Source organism: Eschrichtius robustus, chromosome 13 (assembly GCF_028021215.1).
Source record: "Eschrichtius robustus isolate mEscRob2 chromosome 13, mEscRob2.pri, whole genome shotgun sequence".
Taxonomy (NCBI): domain Eukaryota; kingdom Metazoa; phylum Chordata; class Mammalia; order Artiodactyla; family Eschrichtiidae; genus Eschrichtius; species Eschrichtius robustus.
This window is the reverse complement of record NC_090836.1, coordinates 64167673-64194706: the sequence shown is the minus strand read 5'-3', so window position 1 is coordinate 64194706 and position 27034 is coordinate 64167673. Positions and strand designations below refer to the sequence as shown.

The 27034-nt window shown below is 37.8% G+C and overlaps 1 protein-coding gene across 1 annotated transcript in view; it reads left to right on the top strand.

Moving 5' to 3' along the window:
- Positions 1 to 19330: 19330 nt before the first annotated feature.
- The window catches only part of OSBPL8 (oxysterol binding protein like 8), a 200436-nt gene continuing 192732 nt past the window's right edge, over positions 19331 to 27034 (top strand). The window contains exon 1 of the mRNA XM_068560527.1: positions 19331 to 19713. The gene's annotated coding sequence lies outside the window, so the exon portion shown is untranslated. The remainder of the gene's footprint in view (positions 19714 to 27034) is intronic.

Here is a 27034-nt window from a genome sequence, read left to right as displayed (position 1 = left end):
ATTATCAACCTCCTCCCACAACCCCATATAATTTCTCTGGACTATCTTTAATAAAGCAATGCTAAAACTTCACGAACGAAAGCACAAGATACAGTCTCTAAACTCTCTTCTCCACAAAGCCAGAACTTACCCTGGATGCTAGACTGGGCTAGGCTAGCAAGTGGAGCTTAATTAGCTTCTGCTGTAGAGAGAGAGTTTTATCAAGTATGAACCTGGCAAAGCTTAACGGCACAAAAAGAATGACAGAAGTATTTAAATATAGAGAAGAAAACTATTAAAGAACATTGATCACCAAAAAAGGACTAGTTTTCTTTAGTTATCTCTATTTTCATGGTGCCTGTCTTCTGAAGTGGTGACTACCATTCACTCTACTTTGGCGAAGTCATTCGTCAAATCAATGACTGTCGGTCATATGTTTGGGGAGGGTATGGATAGAATTACAAAAAGGGGACCCATGACACTCGGGGTAAGAGTTATGAGGAAGAAAAACCAATGAGGTACTTACAAAAAGGACTTGAGTCAGAATCATATGGACACCATGTCTAGCACAGTGAATTACTGTAATCTTCACATAAAACTTTGAAAATAGTTGCCTTAAGATTATACTGTCTGCATGATCAGAGTTCTCATTTCCTTTTCTTAAAATATGGATTAGGACTCTTGAAATGTCTAAAGATAGATGACTACCGTTGGTTGAGTATATTGTATGAACAGGCCCAGCACTGAGCTGATTGCTTTGCATGCAATTTCACAACATCTTTTTGAGTATAGAAGCTATTATTATTCTTTCCCCTAAGTATGGGGAAACTGTGAACCTCAGGATATTGAGTAATTTTCCCAAGGTCATAACAGCTAGTGAATGACAAAGCCAAGACCAAAAACTCATGTCCGCTTACTCTAAAGTTAAGGGCTTTAACCACTGCATCACACTGCTGCCTCAGGTTTCAAGATAGGAAATCTCAATTTTTAAAAAATATTTTTAAAGAAGTTAAGTTTTTCCATATCTCATTTTAGTCACTTAAACTAATGAGCTTAAAATTTCTGTTTTTCTCTGAAAAATGCAAACTAATCTATGGTGACAGAAAACACACATCAGCACTTGAGGATAGGAGAAGGCTGGGAGGGGCAGGAGGAAGGAGGAAGGAAATACAAAGTGGCACGAAAAAACTTTTGGGAGTGATAAATATGGTCGTTATCTTGATTATAATGATAGTTCCATGTCTGTATACATATGTCAAAACTTATCAAATTATACTTTAAATATGTACAGTTTATTGCATGTCAGTTATACTTCAAATTGCAGATGAGGAAGTCAGTATCAAGAAGTTAAAGTGTCTTGTCCAAGATTAGCCAGAGAGATGGTAGTAGAGACAATAAAAATACAGCTTCTAAGATTCTTGAACAAGTGCTTTTTGCATCTCAATTTGATGTTATTCCCATCTGGTTTCAAAAAGGATCTGAAGAGACATAAAATATGACATGAAAGAAAGAAGAGGATCGTGCTTAAGAAGAACTATGGGCTAACTTACTTATCTCAGTTGAGACTGGAAATCCACTGTGAATTCATTTGATGAAAAAGTTCAATGCATCTCTTTAGAAGTTTATCATCATATGCAACTTACTGAGAAATACATATTTTTAGGAAGTCTAAAGTTTGTGTGACCAGTAGGAAGCAACTAAATACTTCAGAAACAGCATCTTGTACAGGAGAACAAATTAAAATTGGAGACTGTTAGCATTCTCAGCTGTGTAGGAGAACTAAATTCCTTTTAAAATGATAATTAACACCTAGCCACATATTCTCACAACACTGAATTTGTGAAGATAGTTAGAACACTCCCCTAAGTAGACAGACTATAAAACCACATACTAAGGCCTATATGTGGCAGATTGTTTTGGCTGTTTTTTTCCATCTAAAAGGTTCTTTGCAAAAATCTATGTATTTTATAATAGAGTTTTAAAAAACTTCTTGTATTATAGAAAATATAGGGAATTCCCTGGCGGTCCAGTGGTTAGGACTTGGCGCTTTCACTGCTGGCGCCCAGGTTCAATCCTTGGCTGGGAAACTAAGATCCCAAAAGCTGCATGGTGTGGCCAAAAAAAGAAAAGAAAAGAAAATATAATAAACATTGACTTATTTCTGTAAGTTATTCTAGAATTCTGCTATTTTACTTGACATTTTTTTTTGCAGTATTATCTCACTGTAGTTTTTTTTTTTTAATTTTTATTGGAGTATAGTTGCTTTATAATGTTGTGTTAGTTTCTACTGTACAGCAAAGTGAATCAACTATATGTGTACATATATCCCCTCTTTTTTGGATTTCCTTCCCATTTAGGTCATCACAGAGCATTGAGTAGAGTTCCCTGTGCTATACAGTAGGTTCTCATTAGTTATCTATTTTATACATAGTATCAATAGTGTATATATGTCAATCCCAATCTCCCAATTCATCCCACCCCCCCTTTCCCCCTTGGTATACATACGTTTGGTCTCTATGTTTGTGTCTCTATTTCTGCTTTGTGAATAAGATCGTCTATACCAATTTTTTCAGATTCCACATATATGTGTTAATATACGATATTTGTTTTCTCTTTCTGACTTAACTTCACTCTATATGAATCTCTATGTTGAATCACATCTCTACAAATGACCCAATTTCATTCCTTTTTATGGCTGAGTAATATTCCATTGTATATATGTACCACATCTTCTTTTTCCATTCCTCTATTGATGGACATTTAAGTTGCTTCCATGTCCTGGCTGTTGAAAAAAGTGCTGCAATGAACATTGTGGTATATGTCTCTTTTTGAATTATGGTTTTCTCAGGGCATATGCCCAGGAGTGGGATTGCTGGGTCATATGGTAGTTCTATTTTTAGTTTTTTAAGGAACCTCCATACTGTTCTCCATAGTGGCTGTATCAATTTACATGCCCACCAACAATGCAAGAGGGTTCCCTTTTCTCCACACCCTCTCCAGCATTTATTGTTTGTAGATTTTGTGATGGTGGCCATTCTGACTGGTGTGAGGTGATACCTCATTGTAGTTTTGATTTGCGTTTCTCTAATAATTAGTGATGTTGAACATTTTTTCATGTGTTTGCATTGGCCATCTGTATGTCTTCTTTGGAGGAATGTCTGTTTAGGTCTTCTGCACATTTTTTTGATTGGGTTGTTTGCTTTTTTGATGTTGAGCTGCATGAGCTGCTTGTATATTTTAGAGATTAATCCTTTGTCAGTTACTTCATTTGCAAATATTGTCTCCCATTTTGAGGGATGTCTTTTCATCTTGTTTGTGGTTTCCTTTGCTGTGCAAAAGCTTTTAAGTTTAATTAGGTCCCATTTGTTTATTTTTGTTTTTATTCTCATTAATCTAGGAGGTGGGTCAAAAGAGATCTTGCTGTGATTTATGTCAAAGAGTGTTCTGCCCATGTTTTCCTCTAAGAGTTTTATAGTGTCTGGCCTTACATTTAGGTCTTTAATCCATTTTGAGTTTATTTTTGTGTATGGTGTTAGGGAGTGTTCTAATTTCATTCTTTTACATGCAGCTGTCCATTTTTCCCAGCACCACTTATTGAAGAGGCTGTCTTTGCTCCATTGTATATTCTGGCCTCCTTTGTCATAGATTAGGTGACCATAGGTACATGGGTTTGTCTCTGGGCTTTCTTGTTTTTGTGCCAGTACCATAATGTCTTGATTACTGTAGCCCTGAAGTATAGCACAGATGCAAAACTCCTCATCAAAATACTAGCAAACCGAGTCTAACAACACATTAAAAGGATTATACACCATGGTCAAGTGGGATTTATCCCAGGGATGCAAGGATTCTTCAATATAGGTAAATCAATCAATGTGATACACCATATTAACAAATTGAAGAATGAAAACCATGCAATCATCTCAATAGATGCAGAAAAAGTTTCCAACAAAATTCAACACCCATTTATGATAAAAACTCTCCAGAAAGTGGGCATACAGGGAACCTACCTCAACATAATAAAAGCCATATATGACAAACCCACAGCAAACATTATTCTCAATGGTAAAAAACTGAAAGAATTTCCTCTAAAATCAGGAACAAGACAAGGGTGCCCACTCTCACCACTATTATTCAACATAGTTTTGGAAGTCCTAGCCACGGCAATCAGAGAAGAAAAAGAAATAAAAGGAATCCAAATTGGAAAAGAAGAAGTAAAGCTGTCACTGTTTGCAGATGGCATGATACTATACATAGAGAATCCTAAAGATGCCACCAGAAAACTACTAGAGAAGAATTTAGTAAAGTCGCAGGATACAAAATTAATACACAGCAGTCTCTTGCATTCCTATACACTAACAACGAAAGATCAGAAAAAAAATTAAGGAAACAATCCCATTTATCACTTCAACAAAAAGAATAACATACCTAGGAATAAACCTACCTAAGGAGGCAAAAGACCTGTATGCAGAAAACTTTAAGATACTGATGAAAGACACCAAAGATGACACAAACAGATGGTGAGATATACCATGTTCTTGGATTGGAAGAATCAATACTGTGAAAATGACTATATTACCCAAAGCAATCTACAGATTCAATGCAATCCCTATCAAATTACCAATGGCATTTTTCACAGAACTAGAACAAAAAATTTTACAATTTGTATGGAAACACAAAAGACCTCAAATAGCCAAAGCAATCTTTTTTTTTTTTTTTTTTTTTAAATTTATTTATTTATTATTTTTATGGGTGTGTTGGGTTTTCGTTTCTGTGCAAGGGCTTTCTCTAGTTGCGGCAAGCGGGGGCCACTCTTCATCGCGGTGCGCAGGCCTCTCATTATCGAGGCCTCTCTTGTTGCGGAGCACAGGCTCCAGACGTGCAGGCTCAGTAATTGTGGCTCACGGGCCTAGTTGCTCCGCGGCATATGGGATCTTCCCAGACCGGGGCTCGAACCCGTGTCCCCTGCATTGGCAGGCAGATTCTCAACCACTGCGCCACCAGGGAAGCCCCCCAAAGCAATCTTGAGAGAAAAAAAAACAATGAAACGGAGCTGGAGGAATCAGGCTCCCTGCCTTCAGACTATACTATAGGGCTACAGTAATCAGGACAGTGCCTGACATTCTAAAATCAAAATAAATAAAGTTTGCACAGGATCTTGTTTTATATAAATATGTGTATATATATATAGAGAGAGAGAGAGAGAGAGAGAGATTTTAAGAAATTGGTTCATGCAGTTGTGAAGACTCAGAGAAGAGTTGCAGTTCAAGTCCAAAAACAGTCTGCTGGCAGAATTCCTTCTCACTTGGAGAAGGTCTTTGTTCTATTAAGGCCTTCAACTGATTGGATGAGGCCCACCCACATTATGGAGGGCAATCTGCTTTCCTCAAAGTCCACCAATTTAAATGTTAATCTCATCCAAAAACACCTTCATGGAAACATCCAGAATTAAGTTTGACAAAATATCTGGGCACAGTGGCCCAGCCAAGTTGACATATAATATTAAGGATCACAGTTGTCCTATTTGTTTATATCTATAGGAATAGATCTATACAGTCAAATAATCCAAACCTTCTCCAGATGGAACAGCAATGCCTGACACAGAGAGAGCATTCAGTAAATGTATGCTGATTTGAATTTAACTGAATTTCAGTGAATTGAATTAAATATCCCTAGTGATGGCTAGTTTCTGCGAGGCTTCCAGTGTGATGTTGGGAGATCATATAGGATAGAGGTTAGGCACAAGCTCTGGAGTCAGATTGTCCAGGTTCACATAATGGTGCCTCTGCTTACTTTCTGTGTAACCTTGGATGAGTTAGTTAACTTTGCTAAGTCTCCATTTCCTCATCTATACAAAGGGAATAGGAATAATAGCTATTAATGGTATACATTGCTAGTGTTAATCAACATTCAGTTCTCTTTCCCTTCTGGGTACTAAGTGGATTGACTATTTCTCAGCAACCCTGCAACTGCATGGGGCCATGTAACTCAGTCTGGCCAATGAAATATTGTGGAATTGAAATGTATCAATTTCAGAATGAGGGCATGAAAGACCCATATGAAATTCCCCAGTCTTTCTTCCCTGACTGGGGCAACCACAGAAGAAGACTCATGTTAAGATGGTGACACCACAAGGTTGAAAGAGCCTGGGTTATTGTGTCACCATGTGGAGGACAGTTGTCTGCAGCCAGAGCCAACTTTTTGGAACAAGAAATAAATCTGCATTCAGTTAAACCATTGACTTTTTTTTTCAACTGCATTGTAACCTAGACTATTCTATTCTGTCTCACACATGTGTTTTGATGATTCAATCAGCTATTGTATGGGAATTGCTTGATTGATAAGTAATTAGCACTCAAATGTTATCATTATTATATTGAATGAATCATATTGGCTTTGAATATAAAACACTGCTCTTCTGTTGATCATTGTAACAATTCAAAACTCGAACAAATTCGAGTACCTGGGAACTTTTATTTAAAGTATTCCAACTCTTTAAACTTTTACTTAGAACACTGCCTAATACACAATAGGCATTCATGAATAAAGAGCAAGTTCCTATTTCAGTGAACCTCTAATAAATGCTATCATTCTTTTCTGGGATCTTTTATTCCCTTATTGTCAGGCTGCTAAAATTTCATTTTACATTTCTTTTATGAAACCATAGTTCTTATTAAACAACCATTTTTGGATAGAGTTGTCCTATCAATAATGGGAATTAGGCAGTGATAGCTGCTTACATGTCTTAACTCTCTTCTGAATTCAGAACAAATTCACAGGGATCCAGACAGAGAAAACAAAACAAAGCAAAACAAAACACCTTCTTACTGATAAAGCTGCTTGGACAATATGACTTCAACATACAGCCACAACAAGGATTTTCAATACGCCTTCCCAAGTCCAAATGGGAGATGACATACCAAAGGAAAATTTAGGTTTGCAGGACAGATAAACTAAGGCAGAGTCACTGTTTTACACTCAGTGAGGTCAAAAGTAGGAAGAAGGAGAATTAGGCCTCAGGTCTGCTCTAGAAGGTAAGCCTGGACCCTGATTCATGTGAGTTTAGTTTATTACACAGAATGAGGAACAGATCAGGACATAATCTGTTGTGGGTAGGTAGATTTGAAAAATATGGCAAGAAAGGGAGTGGATCTTATTTTCATCTCCCCAAATCACCAATTAAATAAAACACTCTTTCTACTTATAGAAGGTGGCAGAAATAAAAATGGAAGTTACTCTTCACTAAAGTTCTAAAAGAAGCATGTTATTATTTTAAGAGCCAGGTAAGGGAGCACCTAAACATATAAAACAAATATTAACAAATCTAAAGGGAGAAATAGAAAGCAATACAATAATAGTAGTGGACTTTAATAGCCTACTTTCATCAATGAATAGATGATCCAGACAGAAAATCAATAAGGAGACACTGGCCTTAAATGACATGTTATATTAGATTGAGCTAATACAAATATATAGAACATTCCATCCAAAAGCAACAGAATGCCATTCGCCTCAAGCACACCTGGAACATTCTCCAGGACAGACCACATGCCAGACCACAAATAATAAATTTAAGAAGACTGAAATCATATCAAACATCTTTTCTAATCACAATGGTATGAAACTAGAAATCAATTACAGGTAGAAAACTGGAAAATTCACAAATATAAGGGGATTAAACAACATGCTACTGAACAACCAATGGGTCAAAGAAGAAATCAAAAGAGAAATTAAAATATATCTTGAGAAAAATGGAAGTAGAAATAGAACATACTGAAACTTATGGAATGCAGGAATAGCAGTTCTAAGAGGGAAGTTCATAGCAACAAATGTCTACATTAAGAAACAAGAAAGATCTAAAATATATATATGTATATTTTTTGGTTGCACTGCATGTGGAATCTTAGTTCCCTGACCAGGGATCGAACCTGCACCCCTTGCATTGGAAGCACGAAGTCTTAACCACTAGACTGCCAGGGAAGTCCTGAAAGATCTCAAATAAATAACCTAACTTTACACCTCAAGGAACTGGAAAAAGGAAAACAAACTAAGCCCAAAATTAGTAGAAGGAAGGAAATAACAAAGATCAGAGTCGAAATAAATGATATAGAGACTAAAAAGACAATAGAGAAGATAAATGAAACTAAGAGGTGTTTTTTTTAATAGAGATATAATTTACATATAACATTATATTAGTTTCAGGTGTACAACATAATGATTCGACATTTGGATATATTGCAAAATAACCACAATAACATCCATCACCACACACAGTTTCAATTTTTTTTCTTGTGATGAGAACTTTTAAGATCTACTCTCTTAGCAACTTCCAAATATACAATACAGTATGGTTAACTATAGTCACCATGCTGTACATTACATCCCCAGGACTTATTTATTTTATAACTAGAAGTTTGTATCTTTTGATCACCACCACACATTTTGCCCATCCCCACCCCCTGCGTCTGGCAACTACCAATGTGCTCTATTTATGAGTTTGGGGGTTTTTTGTTTGTTGTTTTTGGTTTTGTTTTTAACTTAATTTTATTTTATTTTTTAAATTTTTATTTATTTTTGGCTTCATTGGGTCTTCATTGCTGTGCATGAGCTTTCCCTAGTTGCAGCGAGAGGGGGCTTCTCTTGTTGCAGGGAATGGACTCTAGGTGTGTGGGCTTCGGTAATTGTGGCATGCAGGCTTCAGTAGTTGTGGCGCATGGGCTTAGTTGCTCCGCAGCATGTGGGATCTTCCCAGACCAGGGCTCGAACCCATGTCCCCTGCATTGGCAGGTGGATCCTTAACCACTACACCACCAGGGAAGTCCCTGTTTTTTTTTTTTAGATTCTACATGTAAGTGAGATCATATGGTATTTATCTTTCTCCACCTGACTTATTTCACTTAGCATAATGTCCTCAAGATCCATCCATGTTGTTGCAAATGTCAGAATTTCCTTCTTTTTCATGGCTGAATAATACATATATATTACATTTTCTTGATCTATTCATCCATCAGTGGGCACTTAGGTTGCTTCCATGTCTTGGCTATGGTAAATAATGCTGCAATGAACATTGAAATTCTTATTGAAATTATTGGCTCATGTAAGGGTTTTTAATGGGTGTTAAAGGATGAGCTCCATGTTTGAAGGGGAAGTGGACATCTCTATACTATCAAAGTAATGTCATACAAATTACTTCCTAGTCAAAAGTTTATAAAGTAGGGAAGACTGCCATATCATTAATTCAGTTATCAAAGCATCAATAATTGTCGTCAGTCAAATAGCATGAAAGATGCTGTATAAAAATATACTACATCACCTACAAGTATTCTAGCCCAAAATGTTTATCTTGAATTGATCAAGTCTTCACATTTAATATCTTTTAAAGAAAGAGTTCAAAAAGCCATTTTTACAACTATCAAAAATCATGTTCTCATTTGCTAAGTGACTGGGAAGGCAGAAAAATAAGGAAATGTATGCATTGTGCTTAGAGATAAATTTTGTTTTACTATGATTCACTGTACTTAAGAAATAAGCTTGGCAAGAGGTGACTGGCTTAGAGTGTTGACTCCATGTATGGTAAGAAGAGGTCTGGTTGGAAGTCTTACTTGAATGGAAAACACAACTCTGAAATTGAGTCAACCTCCTGGTTGCTAACGAAGTGGCTTTCATTCTTACATTATATGTGAGATCCTGATATTTGAATTGGGGATTGTCCAGATTCTTAAATAAACCTGCTTGCATGGCCTGAGGTTATGCTCGTCTATGTATTTTTTGTAATTCTCAGAATTAGGCCAGTTGATGGAAAAGGTTTGGTATCAACAGAAAGTCGGTAGCGTGTGTAGTCTGTGTATTATTTTCTTCCAACTGAGTAGAGTGAAAATACAGTTAGAAATATTGTGTAGAATGCAGTATTTCCAAAAGGTAGTAATCATAACAGTTTATATTTCTTGAGTTCTATAATTCCTATAACAATATGGTAAAATAGATTTTTTTTTTTAACTCCACATTAGAGATGAGGAAAGGAGCCTTGGTGAGGTCACACAGCTAATAAATGATATGGTTGGGATTAAAACCGAGATCTGTCTGACTTTATACAGAGTTGGAGCTCAACCCCTCTACACTACACTACTTCAGTGAGTCAAATTTATATTAATAAACTTTGTAATATTGATTGAAGTGATTTTTGAGATTTTTCTGGACCTAATAGTAATACTAACTCATAACAATTTCTAAATTAAAACTACTAACCTAATGGGAACATTTATGCGTGAAATGAAAGTATTAATACTTAGTTCTTATCAAATATTAGCACTAAAGAAATAAAACATTAACAGAATACTTTTGATTTTTTTTTCAGATGTCAGTGCTATTCAAGGCAAAGCCTAAACTTTTACTTGACATTTTTTGCTACTTTTTATGAATTTGACAGTTGTGCATTTGGAATCCGTTCAAATTCTATTTGTAGTTAAATCATGTGAATGCCGAGATCAGTACATCTGCTTCTTAGCATCTCTAGAGTAATCTGTATTTGAAAAATGCCTTATATAAATTTAAACATGTTAACATGCTCAATCAGATTTATTTACCACAGGTTATATGATGTTAGGCTTTTCACAGTAGTTTAAAAAAGGTTTGGAGCAAATAATAGGTAGAATGAGTTGCTTTTGATTTGAATACTTTTACTCAAAATAATCATAGACATGATAAGGAGGAAATGATTACTATATTTGGTTAAGGGTAGAAAATAAGTAATAATTGTAGAGTACATTTCCATTAGCCTGACCTATAGGTAGAGAAAAGAAAGTAACATGTTTTGAAGGTCTTTTTTTTTTTTTTTAATCAGGGGCACAGTTATAGTTGAGAGTTACGTGTCCTTAAGAAATGAGACATTTAAAAAAACATAATCACATATCATTATTATAAACAATCAATAATTCCTTAATATCATGTAACATGCAGTATTAAAATTTCTGATATCTCACTAATTTTTTTTATAAAAGTGGTTTGTTTGAATCAGAATCTAAAAAAGGACCATACATTGCATTCGGTTGATATGTCTGATGAGTCTATTTTAATCCATAACAGTGCCCGCCTTTTATTTCTTGCCTTTATTTGTGAATAAAGGTCATTATCTTCTAGAATTTTCCCTGTTCTTAGTTTAGATTCTTGTATTTATATAGTGTACTACTTTTGTAATAAGTTAAGGAAGGTGGGGAGAGTTAGAATGCAAATGATGTCAGGTCCAAGACTATTGGCTGACAGCAATAGGAAGTTGGGGGAAGTAATCAACAATGGGGGACCACCAGGGGTGAAGTCTTTGGCCATCTCTGGAAAGGAGCTGACATTCAAAGACAAAGTCTTAAATGGAGCTGTGCCAACTCCAGTCCATTTTCAGGAGGGGGTTACAGAGATTAGTGGTTAAAGGAAAGGACTGGGGGAATGGGAGTGGGAGCCTGGTCTTAGCTGTACATGTAAGAATACTAGGCAAAAGTAAAGCTCGCACAGGAATTGACTGAAAACAACTAGGGAAGAATATCAACAAGGCCCAGAACAGAGGGATAAACCTGACCGGAACGCACTAGGTGGATGTTATTGGAACGCAGAGTAGGTGCCTTTTTTCTCCCCCTTGTCACCTCTGGGTACCAAGGTTCTAGGAGGGTAGGAGAGACACCCAATACCTAGGGTATCTGGTAGCAGGCATCTAGATAAGTAGGACCTGTCCTTGTTGGGAGGGGTAGGTAGATGGCTGCTACCTGATAATGCTGGAGCATGGCACCTTCACTGCCAGCAGAGACCAGCAGAAAGGACAGCTTTGAAACACTGTTCGTTTATAGGGCGGGGCCTCTTGCTAGCTTCGCATTCATTTCAGGAAAGAGGCGGAGTAACCTACAGATTCTTAATAATTTTTTTTTCTTTGTAAATAGGATAGGCCTCGGTCCCAGTAAAACTGATAACTTATTAAATTGAAGAATTAAGGTACAATTTGGTTTAAACAAATTGAATTACTTGTGACCTCTCAGAAAGTTTATAGATATATAAATACAGATTGAACAAAGTTAACTGGAATAATCTATACTAGTAATATATAATCTTTTATATGTTAAAAGATACAAAGAAATAAAAGTCATTTGAACATTCTGTAGTGAAATAATAGTTTTATCAAGAAAGCATTATAGAAGTAAGTATATTTTGAATATTATCATGAGGTTGAGGGAAGGAAAGATAGTAAAGTTTTGGTTAAAAAAAGTTATAATTTCTTTGCGTTATAGTTACCACAATTTTAGAAATTTAAGGGATTATGTGTTCTATGTTTCCCAGGTTTACATAATTGTAATAACAGCCTTTTATACACTCTCCTAAAATTGAAATGAAAAACATATTTACAACCTGGAAAACATAGTCTAGGTAGCCATCAGAAAGAAATGGCTTCTTTCAAAAATTTATTTGGAATTTAGGGTGCCCTCTGAGCTGAATTAAAACTCAGGAGTCAATCCTTACACCTGAGCATAAATTTATAACTATTTCCAGAGATGATGTTAAAAGTCAGCATGCACCTAACTTTGAATAGGCAATGTGGGTGGAAAGAGTAGGCAGAGCTTTTCACTAAGACTTAATTGTCCTTAACCTGTGAATACATAATTACATAATTCATTATGGTGAACTTTCATTTTTAGACTTCTGTGGTGGGAATCATTAATTCTTCATAGTTATGTGAAAAAAGTATATAACTCTGTTTTTTATTATTCTAAATCATGATCTTCTAAATATACGTTAATTTCTTAGTCTGATTATTAATGAAATATCTTCATTGGTACATTATGCAAATTTGAACTAAGAATGTCATTATGAAGAAAAACACTTAAAATGCTGCACCAGTACAGTTATTTAAAAAGAGAATACCAACAAAATATTAATACAGTTTTGCCTATATGGATGAGAACAGAGGAAAATAATGGAAATGTTTAGTGTTTTTGCTTTTAAGGGCATATATTAGATGGAGATAATAATACAAATGGGTGACATACTTGGTCTGATGAGGTCTGTTTAATAGTAGGTGTAAAGTGAGAATTTGGTTGGACTTATTCTGCTGTTAGGCATCTGAATGATTATTTTTTTCTTTTAAAAATATTGAAATAGGACTTCCCCGGTGATGCAGTGGTTAAGAATCCGCCTGCCAATGCAGGGGACATGGGTTCGAGCCCTGGTCCGGGAAGATCCCACATGCCGTGGAGCAACTAAGCCCATGCACCACAACTACTGAGCCTGTGCTTTAGAACCTGCGAGCCACAACTACTGAGCCCACGTGCCACAACTACTGAAGCCCGCGCGCCTAGAGCCTGTGCTCCGCAACAAGAGAAGCCACTGCAATGAGAAGCCCGTGCACTGCAACGAAGACCCAATGCAGCCAAAAATAAATAAATTTATTAAAAAAAATATTGAAATAATTTTAACAATTCTTATTGTTTTGCATAGTCAATAGTTTTTAGATTTATGTAAATATTTGCCACTTTCGATGCTTTTCCTTTAGTCTCAGCACTCAGACCTCCCATTTAGGATCATTTTATTTTTGTCTGAAGAAAGAAATTTCTTTAGACTTTGTTAGTGAGAATCTATTAGCAGGGAACTCTGCTCTTGCTTGCTTGAAAATGCCTTTATTTTTGCCTCATTCTTGAAAGATCTTTTCACTGGGTATTGAATTCTAGGCTGACAGTCATTTTCTTTTAGCCCATTAAATATATTATTCCATTGTCTTTTGGTTTCTATTGTTACTGATGAAAAGTCAGTTATCACTTTTGAGGATAATCTATGGTTTTTTCCTCTGCTACTTCTCAGGTTTTCTCTTTTGTTTTTGTTTTTCTAGACTTTCACTATAATGTATCTAAGTGTGGATTTATTATTCTTTAACTTGCTTGGGATTTGAGAGACTTCCTAAGTCTGTGGATTGGAGTCTTTCATAAGTTCTGTAAAGTTCTCATCCACTATCTTGTCAAATATTGCCTCTGGCCCATTTTCTCTTTCCTATTCTTCTGAAGCTATAATTAGAATTATTTTAGATCTTCTCACAATGTCTTCCATGTCACTTAAAGTCTCTTTTATATTTTTCATTTATTTTTCTTTCTCTGTTGCATTTGGGATAATTTTTTCATCTCTATCTCCCAGTTCACTAGATTGTACTTCTGCTGTGTCAAATAGACTAGCTGTGTCAAATAGACTATTAAACTTGACCACTGAATTCTAAATATTAATAGTTTATTTTTTTAAATTCATTAAGTTCAATTTTTTCAAATATCTTCAGTCATTCTTGTTTTCTGTACGTATTTTCAAGCTTGTTTTTTATTCCTTTATTCATATTTTATATATTTTATAGTCTGTGGCTGGTAATTTCAGTATCTGAAGCCCTTTTTAATCTGTTTGTGCTGTCTTATATTTCTACTGTTTCTCACTAATGGTGTTTTTCTTCTGTGCTTGTTATTCTTTAAAATGTGAGCTGCTAATTTTCCTCAGAATTTTATTTATAATCATTCTTTAAGGCTTAAGATGAAGGTGGATTCCTTCAGAGAGGATTGGCATTTGCTTCTGCCAGGTGTCTGAGAGCACAATAATTCAGAATTATTCTTAATTAACTTATCAGCTTAAGGCGGTCTGGGATCACCCAGATAGTATGAATTCAAGTTATGTTTTTGTGTGAGAGCTGGATTGAGTCCAAATTCTGAGATAAGATTTTGCTCTTCCCTTGATCATAGGTGCTAACATTTAAGACAGTAAATTTTCTTTGTAGACTTGGGGATGGGTGTGTATGCTAGCAAGGGGCAAGTTTATTTCTAACACCTTTATTCTGAATGAATAATCCTTGGAACCAAAGCTTTTTCCCCCCACGCCCCACTCTTGTGTAGGCAGGTCATGGGTTTTGTCTCTTATAAGACCACGAAAATGTCATGTTAACTGGGTTTGGCAAATGCCCACGGGGTAAAGGCTGGCTTTAGGATCTGCTCAGCTCTCTAGGTTTCTGTCTTCATTTAATTTTCTTGACCTAATAATTTCTTACTTTATTGCCAGTTAATCAATATATTTAATAAGGTTAAAAAATATTTTTCCAGGTATTTATTTGTTTTCAGTGTGATCACTGACTGAGGTACCTAGTCCATGATATTGTCAGAAACAAAGCCTATATTCTTCTTTAAAGTTTATTATCCAAATTTTCCTGGAGGGATATTTGGTTAAGATAAATAATAGTAAACAAAAATGCTTAAAATCAATATGCAAATATTTTGCAAGCAAATCTGTAGATTTTATAAATAGAGTTTCTTTTTAATATAAATTTTAGTTGAATGTTTATCAAATATCTGGTTGACTGTTTTGTAGATGTGTATTATTTTGTTTTATTAAATAGAAGTTTGAATACTGTTCTATAGTGCATTTAGTCTTTGAACCACTAATCTGCTGGCTCATATTCACTTTAGGTGATCTGCCAGGTTATAATATATAACAATTTCAAAAATCTCTGTGATTTAAAACAACAAATATTTATGTTTTACTCTTGTTTCGTGTTAGTAGCTGCAGGTCAGTTGCTGCAGTACTGCTCCAGGGTAAAGGTCTGCTCCACATATCTTCTTATTCTGAGACCCTATTTGGAACATGCTTTTCTCATGGCAGGCAGCACAAGACTAACAGATTGCCCTGAATGTTGCACTAAAACTTAAAGATGTTAGCATGTGTCACATCTGCTCACAAACAATTGGCTAGAGCAAGTCGTATGACCAAGAATAATAAAACAATCTACCATAGTCTTCAAAATTATGTTAAATACCTTACTTATGTCTGAGGTTGCTCTCAATCTCAGTCTTCTTAGAACAAATGAGGATTTTAACCTAAAATCCTCATCAGCAATCTTTGGCAATGTAAGTGTCTAAACAGAAGGCTAAAGGAAAAAAACCAAAAACCAAAAACCAAAAAACCCTTAAGCCAAACTTCTTACATTCTAGGTCAGAGTTTTCTGTGGGAAAGATTATCACGCCTGTCAGTGCTTAAACTGATTTGGAAAAAAGAACTTTTCATTCTTAGAAATGCATAATTAATTAAACACCAGGCGAAGAGATGAATTTTCACTGGAGTTTAAATTGGATAGTTATAATAAAAAGTTTTAGTTTAAAATGCTATTCTTAAAATCATTTAAGAGTAGCAAACTTGCAGGGCCTCTCTTCATATAACAAATGGAAGTTATTGAATATTTTTCATTTACAGTGCAAGATCACATATTACAATTTCTGCTTATGTTGTGATTACACTGAAAATGCTAGACTGAATGATTATTTCCTGGAATCATAGAATACCAGATTTGAAAGGATCTGAAAAGCATATATTTTTCAACTGTAGTGTATTGATATGCCATTTTGCTGCAATCAATTGTGAGGTATGTTAAAATCATTAGTTATTCATGACAAGTAACTATTACTAGCAACAGTTAAAATACAGAATATTATTAAAGATATACTTGAAACCCAGCAGAGCCCTGTGGGGCCTTCCCAGGGACAGACCCCCGAGTCCCCTCCCCCACTCTTGTTTATAGAAAAGCTTCTGCCTCCTAGGCCTTCCCCAAGTTCCGAAGAGCAAATTTAATCAGAGAAGTGAGAAAATGCAGAAACAAAGGAAAACAGTCAAGCAAGACAAAATAATAATAGTTTAGCCATAAAACAAAGTCAAGGGCCTTTAGTTCCTCCTCAAGGGCTATAGATAATATCCTGAGCCATATCCTTGAGTTGTTTTGCAGAAACTAAAGCATGTACCAGGTGGAAGAAGTTAACTGCTGACCACCAGCACACAGACTCCAGACTGGTTGGAACCAAAAGGATGATGTGTTGACTCCCAAAATACCACCCTGTTACCTCACCACCAACCAATCAGAAGGATGTCCACAAGCTGATCAGGCACTCTGAGACCCTCTCCCTCACCTTGCCTTTAAAAACCCTTCCCTGAAAGCCACTGTGAAAGGTATACTTGGGTCTTTTCAGCATGAGCTCCTCCTTCTCTTTGCTTGGTCCCATATTGGGCGTCTTGCAGTAAACTCTGTACTTTCCTTCACCACAACTTGGTGTTAATGAGTGGCTTTACTGTGAGCGGGCGAGGGCACCCAAGTTTGATTCTGCAATATAGTTATATTTGTCTTCCTATAATATCTTCACTTTCACTTACTTGCATTCTGATTTTGTGTGTGTGTGTGTGTGTGTGTGTGTGTGTGTGTGTCTGAAAGGAGTTATAGCTAGTTTGAAAAGAATTTGCATAATCCTGGGTACACCATGGCTACTTGTTTCAAATATGAACATCATCCCCTGGAAAAAAAGATTGAGCATCATTCCTTAAAGAGAATGTAGTCAACTTCCTACTTTTATTAGAACTTGAAATGCAGAGAGTAATTTATCTAGCCACATATCTAGTTAGCTAAGTCTATAACCTAGGCCTCCTTGATTCCAGTACAGTGCTTTCCATTTCAATAAATGACCATTTGTTTTCATCAGACAGTATAAGAAAGTGGGGTTGAGGCATTAGAGGATTAGGCAAGGCAATTCACCTACTTCTAATCTTTAGTCTTAGTTCCCAAAGTAAAGGAAAAGCACCAGAGAAACGGAGCCCAGATGGTATACTTTGCATGTTATCTATGCTCTAGGAACATTCTTTTTGAAATCTATTTGATCGCAACTCACAATAAGAAATACAGTTTAAATCACAACACAGGACATATGCACCCTCCCCCATAACTGAAACAGAAGTTTCACAAAGAATTCTTCCCCTTATTATATATGCACTCTGATCTTTTATTTTTGATTCCAGTCTAGCCTATTTCATTAAAAAAAAATTGACTTTTGAGCCAGTTTGAAAACCCCTTCTCTAGAAAATAGAAGGCAGGCTTCAATCTGCTGACAAACTCCAAAATTACTAGCTTTGCTGAAATTGTGTCATTCACAGAATACTAAACTTCCCTCATATGTATTTGAACTACAAGTACAATCTCTCAGACTTCAGAACAGAGCCTATAGAATCTTTTCCTCATTGGAACACCAGTTCATTACAATATCTCATAGATTCTAAGACTCATTGTTTTTCATATTTTAACATCTCTGAGTTCAAGATGTGCCTTTAAAAAATCAGTGGCATGGCATAGTTTAATTGGCAGTATTTCTTTTCTTTCTTGGGTAACATGAAATAACGGTAAGACTTTAAGTCCATGATTTCTTACAGTTTCTATGAAATAGCTTAGTTCATAAGGATTATATAGGCCAAACTCTATTGCTTATTCATTTCAAAGTATCCAGCTGATCAGAATGCTTTTTGCCATCTTAAGAAAATGTAATGAGGAGATGACAATCACTTAAGAAAAAAACTTAGTTCTGGGTTAGAAGGAAAAATGAGTTAAAAACTGAGTTTGGTTATTACATAAAGCTTTTTCATGTGCCTTCATTGTTAGCAGAATTTGATTATGATATTTCTGCTTTTCTACCGCCCTTATTTTTGTACTGTTACTGTCTTTCTTTTGGTCACTTGCATTTTACTCTTCCTCTCAATAACAGGGTTGGGGGGATCGTTCCTTGGACTACGGTTAAAAAGGAAGGCAAAAGGTTATGTCCAAAGTTAAGTACTACCTGAAAAAAAAAATCAAGAATTAGGCTTTATTTTTTAAATGGAACGAACTGTCAAATTCCTGTGTAGCTGTTTAAACTGCCACCAACCTAACACATTGTAAAACTTAATGACTGTAAAACTGGCACGAAGGATCCTGAACAGGACTAGGAACCAAAATAAATTTTCTAGGCTATTTGCATCCCAGCATGAAGGAAATGCACCATCCTCTCCTCAAAAATAAAAAGCTCTCATGAAGAAACCAGTACATTAAATGCCACAATTAACGTGCTACTAGAAATAGGAACAAGTAGTTACTGCTTTCCAAGCCAGATACCACGATGCCTTCTGCTTTTCTTTGACTAAAACTTTAGTCAAGCCCCAGGCTGGGGAGGCGGGGGCCCCTGGGCTCTACCCGGGAGCTCTCCGGTGCAGCCTCCTCAGATGAGGCAGGGCCCTGCACGACCAGTCCCGAAGACCTCGCCTCAACAGGCGCGGGGCGGGCGGCGGTAGGTTCGCCTCCCGAGACCGCCCCAGGGTGTGCAGAGGCGGTTCGGCGGCGATCAGACTCTGCCGGAACCAGGTGTTGACAGTTGCTCCAACCCGCCTGTCGCCGGCCAGGCAGAGGAGGGTTCTCCATAGCCGCCTCCGCGCGTCGTCACGTGACGGGAAGGGGGTGCGACGGAGCCCGCTAGTCGGGGGGCGGGGCCGGGGGCGGGGCCTCGAATGTGAAGGATCTCGGAGGCTCTGGATGCCCAAAGAGGTGGTGGCTCGGCCGATGACAGCATTAGGCCGCGACGCGTTCCCGGCCGGGCGTTGGTGGTAGCGGCAGCCCGAGCGGCTGCAGCGTTAGCTTTCGCCGGGGCGGTCGCCGCCGCCGGTAGCCCGCAGACGGAGGGAAAGTGGGGCCCCGCCCTGGCTGGTAGACCGCAGGGCCGGAGTTCCCGCCCTCCTAGCGGGCCGAACGGGCAGTGCCTCCGTGGCGGCCAGGCAGCGCTCTTGGTCTGGGCTCGCGCCCCAGCTGCCGCCGGCGACAGCGGCCGAGAGAAGTTGGGGTCCGATTGGACGCGTGCAGGGCCCCAGAGGAACCGGCCCCCTGCGCCCCGCCTCTCCGGGGGCTTCACACCGGTGAGTGTCGAGCCGGTCCCTGAGTTGGGGGGCGGCGGGTTCGCACCCCTACGGGCGACTGCACACCCTGACTTCCACGTTCTGAGCTGGGGCGGGCGGGCACTCCGGGCCCCCGCGCCGGGGAGTTTTTCTTTGGCTCCTTTGTCCCCTTTTGGAGTGGGAAATTCCAAAGGCTGGCGGGGTTGGAGTGTTTTGGGGCCCACGGTAAGTGCGTTTGCAACCTTCCAAAGCCGCGACAGGGGCAGGGGCCGGTACGAGCTTTCTGTTGGCCCTGTCTGCCTCCTCCCGAAGTTTGACTGGGCGGACGGCGGGGTCTCGCCGGAAGCCCCGGCGCCCTGGAGAGCTGGCGCTTTGTCACTTGCTGCAGTTAAGGCGAGGCTCCCGTTTTCCTGTGACAGCCCCAGAGGAGGCAGTGCCGCGCATCGCAGACCTCACCCGCCCTTGCAGAGCCGAGGGCCATGGTGGTGTTCCTCTAAACCTCAGTTCCTGTGGCCTTCTTGTAGCGTAGGAGGAAGGCGAAGCCTTTGCTGTACTTTTAAGTGTAATGTTTGTTTCTGAGCCCCTTCTCAAGAATGGAATCAGGTTCCAAGGAGCTTCACAAAGAGCGTGCATTTGGTTCCTTGAGCCATCCTCTCAAGACCGGCCGAGGCGAAGCAACAGTATATGCAGATTTTCCACTCACAAAAGTCATTTAACACCCTTCTTTATGAGAGACGTGCGGTTGGGGAACATACTTAATTTCATTTTATCTAAATGCTGCCTGAAATAATAGGTAACTTGGGCTCCTACTTGAACAGATGGGGAAATTTACCCAACTGATGATATACGCATATTTACTTTAGATAATTTAGTGAAGTTTTTGCCTTTTTGATGCTGGAAGACGTAAATGACTTCTAAGTAGTATTAGAATGCACTGTGTATGGTAGGGTTATTCGTTTTTAATTAACTTCCCCTGAAAATTAGCCTCAAATTAGTGCTACTTTAGGTCTTTTCAAGTAATCATTTAAAAAGTTTTGTTGTTTTTTTTTTTGTCCCTCCCTTAGGATTCGAAGGATTGTGGAGGAAGATGGGTGGAATGCTTGTTAGGTTTCCTCCTTCCGTCCCATCAAGTGTCATCTAAACTTGATCATGCTGAGAGACTAGGATCAATTTCTGTGCTTGCTAGATAGAACCTGTTTTGCAGTGAAATTATTAAGATCATGCTAGTTTTATGAAACAGGTTGGGGAAGGAAGAGTAAAGGCATGCATTTTGTCCTCTATTAAAAGTACAGAGAATTTCAAATATTTGTTACCGCTTTTTTGATAGTAACTGTGTATAGAATGACTACAATATGCCTGTTCAAAGTAATGGGAAAGGGAATATTTGAAACATAAGAACTACCTTTTAGGTCTTTAATTATGGAGCTTAAGTTGTTGTGGTCAAATTCCATGTGAACCATTTGAGCTACAATACATTGTACACAGGTGCTTAGAAGTGCCTGTTTAATTAAAAGTGGTCATGGTTTATTTCTCTTTCATTGAATCATAATGTTTGTTGTAGCTGTGATCTATGAAAAGGTGCTGCTACATTTTTTTCAGTTAGAATATTATTACATTTTAGAGGCAATCAAATATGTTTCTTACAAAACATTTATGGCACCTATAAATTTGGCAATATCTAGTTTTTAGGTTTCTTTTGAATTGAAAAGCCTTAAAATAGTCTTTGGAGTAAGTACACATACTGTTTGTAATGAAATTATGTTTTAGTTTTGATTTAAGAAAAAAGTGGTAAAATTGACAATTTGCATTATAAAAAGATCTTTCTTTTTAAAGGACTAATTGCATAATTTAACTAGTGAGAGCCCTTAGTACATTTAAACTTGGTTTATAAATAATCCTTCAAGAGCATGTTACTTGAATTGAAGCATGAATGACAAAATAAAGAATTGGTACGTAGATGTCGTTTTCTAACATTATTTTGGAAAATCCTTATCCTAATAATCCTTGAAGTTTTATATTTTAATATCTATGTTATCCAAAGCTGAACACATTTATAGCAATGATTTTGGAGCATTGGGGGATTTAAAAGTAGAAGACATAGGTGCTATCTTATTCTTATGAATATGACCTACAAATAATACATAAATACAACTTGAATTAAAAAGTCTGTGCATACTTCATTAATAAAGGTGCCTACGTGCAAGGAGATTGAAGTATAGTTTCCTTGTGGTTGGGACACAGGAAGAGATGTCTGGACTAATGTGTGAAGATTTCAAGTCAATATTTTCTTTCAGGAAATCCCTGAAAGATTTTAGATCTTCCTTCCACCTTGGTCCCCACCCTCTCATATATCCTCTCAAAGGCATGAAGTTGAAGGTCTCATCTGGAACACATGATAGAAGGGATTTTTCCTCCCTGAAAAATGTTACCAAGTTTGCAAGGAGAGAGCTTTCTTCAGAAACCTTGTAGGAAAGGAGCTCTTGTCCGGAAACATCAAATTCTTCTACCCTATGTTATTCTTACTTTTATTAAAATTGGAAACAACGTAAGCTCTCCATGATAGCAAGGACCATTGACTTTCCAAATGCTTAATAGTTATCGAATGAAAAAATGTAGTTCCAGATGTAAGACTGGAGAACAAAGAGGAGTATGGGATAATGTAGTTCAGATTCGATACAAGCAGTGAGGTGACAAAGAAATGATGTTGGCTTGGCAGAGGGAAGCAGGTCATTTAATCTGGGGAACTTTCTTGGAGGAGGTGATTCTTCATTTAAGTCTGGCTGAAAGCTGTATATCTGGTGATAAGCAGGTGTTCTAAGAGGGATAGACAGCATGAACCAAAGCATTTTAATTGGACTGGGTAGTCATGTCAGATTAAACACAGTGAGTCTTTTTTCGTAACATTATGTAGAATTTTTCTTCTTCCCTCATAACTGTTACCTCTCCCAGATAAAAAGATAGGCACACTTTGTAAGAGCTAAAATTTAGAGTACTTGAGTTCTGGAAGTGACAATGGTACAGTGAAAGCAAGAGCATTGATCTGGGGGTTAGAAAATTTGAATTGGATTTCTGATTGCATTTTATACAAGCAGGTATCCTTAGGCAAATCACTGGGCCTTAGTTTTCTCATTTGTAAAAGGAGGATAATAATCCTTATCCCACAAGGTTGTTGGGGGAATGAGATTACATAATGTATATGAAAGTGCATATTTCAATATTAACACATAGGAGAAATCAACAAACATCAAATTATTTAAAAACATTTCTTTGTCTTTAGATCTTTGAAAAATATTTTGGTGTATTTATCACGAACTCTAATATCTACTTGACCTTTGCATTGATCTATGGTGTTAACCTTTAAATTTATCAGTATCAATATTCTAGATGCTTAGTTTTCTTTCAATCAGGCATAATGCTTTGTGATATAAATGAGGCTTAATTGTGTTACTTCTTAATGTTACAAACCGCAAGGAATGCTAGATACCTCGAATTTGTGAAGCTTTAAGGGATATGTCTCACTGAAAAATCTGAGCCTTTAGGCTTTGTTCTCTACAGAATTTGCTTTTGAAGAAATTGCCCTTGCCTATCATGCAACCTGTGTATTCATTGTTGTGAAAACACAGAGCATTTTCCTGCTATTAAGGAAAAAAGTTACCAAAAATATCCTTTATATGTTTTTAGTGGTCTGAGTGACTGTAAACCATGAGGAATCTCTATCCGCTGTGCTTACGTTAGAATTCAATATTTTGTGAGCAGGCTAATAGACTTCTGCATCAACCTATTTAAGCTTTTTGCTCCAGTAGCTCTTTGTTCTTTTATGAATCTCAAAATTTCATTATGCTTTGTGAACTCCTTGTAGTGTTTAAATCCATGGAGCAGGCTGTCCTTTGTGTAATATTTGGAAGGGAATTGTACTATAAAAAGGCTAAAAAAGAGTCTTGAATCTTCAAACGATAAGCTAGTTACCCGCCGCCTTCCATATTCACAAAGGCCTGAAAAAAAAGAGGAAATATTTTTTGAGCTTCAAGACTCTTTTCAGATAAAAAGGAGAAACTGTTTGATTCAGGGTTGCTTAAAAACATGATAGATTCAGAGGGAGATTGATAGCTCCTGAAGGTGTTTTAGTAGGAGTGGTTGGTCATAATAATAATAATAGCTTATATGTGTTGACTGCTAACTATGTTTCAGGTACTTGACATATGTACTTGACAGTGACCCCCCCCAAATCAGACTATTTTCTTGTCCTTTTTAAAACCTCAAGCACTGAGAGATTAAGTAGTAGGCCGCAGAGCCAGGATTTGAGCTAAACCTGAGTCACGGGGAGGCTAAACAGCAGGTGGTGGAGCTTACCAAAAGGATTTGAATTTGAGCTTTAACCTGACCTTTGACATCAGAACCTGTCCTTTTAACCGTCACATTATAATGCCTTGTAGAGTTTATTTGCAGTTGCCCCTTGTGACAGGTCTTGACCTTTATGATATTTCTCAGTCTATTTTGACTTTATGATTTGATGAAAATACAGTTTGTAATAAGATGGCCTCAGTTTTTTTCATTTCGTGTGTTTTGACTGACATCCTATGTTTTACTTGGAGTAAAGCAAATAATTCTTTATTGTTCATTCAGTTGCCATTTTCTCACTAGGAAATTCCAGACTAAACTGGAACTATAAGGACATATAGTACAATAGATACAGTATTTTAAGGTGACTTGTTACAATTTTTAAAATTCATGCTTTTTTTTTTAAAGAGTAAAACTGATGCACAGGATTGGTATGGATGATTTTTATGAGTGATATTTGAGGGACACAAATCTGTATAATTAAAATCTATCCTTTTGAAATGTCCACCATTAAAGTAACTTGTTTTTTTGGCTGCCGGATGCCACTATTAGCAGGAGTAGTTTATCAGATTACATAGCTTCTTACAAAGAAGGCTCAGGCCCCTGTGAAAATTACGAAGTCTGTTTAAGTACTTTTTTTTTTCCAAAATTAAAAAAATTTTTAATTTAATGAATTTAATTTGGCTGCGTTGGGTCTTAGTTGCGGCGCACGGGCTTCTCTCTAGTTGTGGCAGGCAGTCTCCAGAGTGCACCGGCTCAGTAGTTGCAGCGCAGCGGCTTAGTTGCCCCAAGACATGTGGGATTTTAGTTCCCCGACTAGGGATCGAACCTGCGTCCCCTGCATTGAAAGGCAGATTCTTAACCACTGGACCACCAGGGAAGCCCTGTGTAAGTACTTTTTTTTTTTTTTTTAACATCTTTATTGAAGTATAATTGCCCTACAATGGTGTGTTAGCTTCTGCTTTATAACAAAGTGAATCAGTTATACATATACAATATGTTCCCATTTCTCTTCCCTCTTGCATCTCCCTCCCTCCCACCCTCCCCATCCCACCCCTCTAGGTGGTCACAAAGCACCGAGCTGATCTCCCTGTGCTATGCGGCTGCTTCCCACTAGTTATCTATTTTACATTTGGTAGTGTATATATGTCCATGACACTCTCTTACCCTGTCACATCTCACCCCACCCCCTCCCCATATCCTCAAGTCCATTCTCTAGTAGGTCTGTGTCTTTATTCCCGTCTTGCCACTAGGTTCTTCATGGCCTTTTTTTTTTTTTCCCTTAGATTCCGTATATATGTGTTAGCATACTGTATTTGTTTTTCTCTTTCTGACTTACTTCACTCTGTATGACAGACTCTAACTCCATCCACCTCATTACAAATACCTCCATTTCATTTCTTTTTATGGCTGAGTAATATTCCATTGTATATATGTGCCACATCTTCTTTATCCATTCATCTGTCGATGGACATTTAGGTTGCTTCCATGTCCTGGCTATTGTAAATAGAGCTGCAATGAACATTTTGGTACATGACTCTTTTTGACCTATGGTTTTCTCAGGGTATATGCCCAGTATTGGGATTGCTGGGTCGTATGGTAGTTCTATTTGTAGTTTTTTCAGGAACCTCCATACCGTTCTCCATAGTGGCTGTATCAATTTACATTCCCACCAACAGTGCAAGAGTGTTCCCTTTCCTCCACACCCTCTCCAGCATTTATTGTTTCTAGATTTTTTGATGATGGCCATTCTGACCGGTGTGAGATGATATCTCATTGTAGTTTTGATTTGCATTTCTCTAATGATTAATGATGTTGAGCATTCTTTCATGTGTCTGTAGGCCATCTGTATATCTTCTTTGGAGAAATGTCTATTTAGGTCTTCTGCCCATTTTTGGATTGGGTTGTTGGTTTTTTTGTTATTGAGCTGCATGAGCTGCTTGTAAATCTTGGCGATTAATCCTTTGTCAGTTGCTTCTGTAAGTACTTTTTGATGGGGTTAGAGTATGGTAGATTTGGGGAGACAGCAGTTCAGTCTAAGTAACACTATTATTGGGTAAGAATAATGAGGTGGGAATCCTTGGACATGAGGGCACAGGTACATTGTTCAAGTAGAGAGTAGGGTGAGGGACTTCTGAAGACAAGTTTTGCTTACTGTATAATTTTACCTGTTGTTTTGACTATAGTAACATTTAAGATCAGCAATCCAGAGGTAAAGAAAAACAGTGCTGTGTATCATAGTGGGGAGTTTGTAATAGTTCCCTAGGCTCTTTTGCAAGATGTGGATGCTTTATAAATATTCACTGATGATCAGGGAAGGACTCTCTTACTACCTATTATTTTAGAAATCTAGGGAGGCAGACTAGCACAGGCTCTGGAGCCAGGCTGCTTACGTTCAGAACCTGCACAGCCACTAAAGTAGCTTATTGCCCTGTACTGGCCCTATGCTGACATGAGATGGCTTCAGGGGAAGAATATGGTGTATTTAGGCAAAACGAGGCCCAGAGATGCACCCTGTGATTTTCCTGTTCTTATGTGGTATGAAAGAGATCTGGAAGTTCTCACATAATCCTAGTGAAGGAAATAGAAGTTAACAGAGTGAGAGCTAGCAAGCCTGTCATGAGGGTACTGTTGTGAGGGGAAGAACCAGGTTATAGACGTTGTGGAGAGGGCGGCTGTGGCAGATTCAGCTCAATGCCCACCAGAATTTGTTCTCTCTCTTGCCTTAGTTCAGTTAACACTGGGAGGTGTCTGCCTAGACAGGAACACATTTCTCAGTCATTCTCTCCTCTATCCCCATCCTCCTTCCCTGCATCTAGGTGGGACCATAAGACGGGTTTTCACCAGGGGAATGTGAATGGAAGTGATGCACTGTCCCTTCTGAACTGAGGTGGGAGAAAAACAGCTATGTTTCTCCACCTTCTCTTTTCCAATCCAAGGGCCAGATGGAGAGGCTGGGCCTCTTCAGGTGTGATAATAAGATTGGGAAGATCTCAAGTCCCTC